Raw genomic sequence first — 1998 nt, 5'->3', positions numbered from 1 at the left:
AAAAGTCAAAGATTAACGTATTTCATTGATAAAATTTCAATAGCATGTCGGATTCTTGTAAACTTCTAAATAAGAAAAAACACTAAATATCTCTTATTATTTGTATTTATAATCTTCTGATTTCTCAAGAACTTGACAATTGTGAAGTGCATAAAATAAGTGATTGATTTGAAAAGAAAGGAGCCAGTCACATTCTTATAAAACAACACAGGAATATTTTTTAACAGCCAGACTCTAAACTATTCATGAATCCAAGGAAATACAAGTCCAAACTTGACTTTCATTTTACAGAAAATTTTATTTGAAAAAAAGAAATGAAAAAGAGAGAGAGAATAGTGGAATTGAGAGGGCTTTGTGAATTCCTGATTGAAAAAATAAACACCTAATTGAATATTTCCTGAGTCTCAGTCACATATGCACTCAGAGTATGGTGAGGGAGGGAGGACCACTAGTTTGGAAGGTCACAGGGAAAGCAATCTTCATTTGTTTATTTGCTGATGAGTTTTCAGGTCTTAATTATACAAGATGTAGAGTTGGAGAGATGGCCTAGCTGTTAAAGGGAAAATTATGCAAGATTTCTTAGACCACAGAGGCTTATACCATTGTTCTGGAAACCCTGGTATGGTGTAGTTGGAGGGACTTAGATAGACTGCATCTGCAACTGTAGGTTTCCTAAGATGGAAATTTCCTTCCAGAATGCAATATGAGTAAATGTGGCCATTAGGCATATAGGCAAGTTTCTAAATAGACCAACAATGGAATTGGGACAATTTAGTGGCCTTTTAAAACATAGAACCCAGAGTCTGTCGGTCCCTGACCTGCCCGACTAGTTTTTGTTTGTTTGTTGGCTTTTGTTTTTATTCATATTTTGACACACATTTGTATTTATATTTGGTTTGGTTTGTTTTTTTCTTGAGGTCAAGTATATTATTTATTAGTTATTTTATTTTTTTACATTTCATATGTTATCCCTCTTCCCAGTTTCCACTCCACAAGTCACCTATCCCCTCTCCCTTCGCCCTGCCTCTATGAGGGTGCTCCCACAACTGCCCACCTACTCCTGCCTCAGTGCCCTAACATTTCCCTGGGTCTTTGAGCCTCCACAGAACCAAGGAGCTCCCTTCCCAGTGATGCCCAATAAGGCATTCCTCTGCTACTTATCCAGCTGGAGCCATCAGTTCCCCCGTCCCCACCATGTGTACTCTTTGGTTGGTGGTTTAGTCTCTGAGAGCTTTGGGAGTTTGATAGTGTTCTTCCTATGGTAATCTCTGAAATTATAGGTCAAAATATATCTACATCCCTTAAATTATCTCTCTGGTGTTTTGTCACAATGACAAGAAAAGCTGCTAATACAGTTGGGAACCAAGATCAAAATTTTGTGCTTTTAATGGAAGTACCTTGTGTGAAGGTCATGCTAATCTTCTCTGTAATGTTCCAACTTTAGTATATGTGCTGCAAGATGCTCCAACATCCCTCAAACACAGTGATAAACTGTGTTCATAACAGCTTTAATCATAACAGTGAGAAAAATGGAAACAACCTAGATTCCCCTCAACTGAAGAATGGATAAAGAAAATTTAGTACATATGCACAATGGAGTATTATTGTTTAGCTATTAAAAGCAAAGACATCATGCATTTTGCAGGCAAATGGATGAAACTTGAGAATAATATCCTAAATGAGGTAACCCAGTCTGAAAAGGACACACATGGTATGTACCCACTTATAAGTAAATGTTAGCCATTAAAATACAGGTACCATGCTACACTCTACAACCAAAAGAAGCTAAACAAGAAGGGAGGTCCAAGTGAGCAAGCTTAAATCTCACTTAGAAGGGGGAACAAAATAGTCATAAGAGGAAGATAGAGGGAGGGAACTGGAAGGAAGGGGGAATGGATAGGGGAATAGGGGGTTCAGGATCAGGAATGGGAAAGGGCAGGAGAGATAGGTAGACCTTATGCATGGCAGCTAGCAATGTGTCACATGGCTTGCCTTTTT

General features: G+C 38.1%; 1 pseudogene; it reads right to left on the bottom strand.

The window, feature by feature from the left end:
- Positions 1 to 1369: 1369 nt before the first annotated feature.
- LOC116086667 lies at positions 1370 to 1465 on the bottom strand (annotated as a pseudogene).
- Between the last annotated feature and the right edge of the window lie 533 nt (positions 1466 to 1998).

Source organism: Mastomys coucha, unplaced genomic scaffold (assembly GCF_008632895.1).
Source record: "Mastomys coucha isolate ucsf_1 unplaced genomic scaffold, UCSF_Mcou_1 pScaffold12, whole genome shotgun sequence".
In the NCBI taxonomy this organism is placed as follows: Eukaryota; Metazoa; Chordata; class Mammalia; order Rodentia; family Muridae; genus Mastomys; species Mastomys coucha.
Note: the sequence above shows the minus strand (reverse complement) of the source record. Positions and strands in the feature narration are given on the sequence as shown.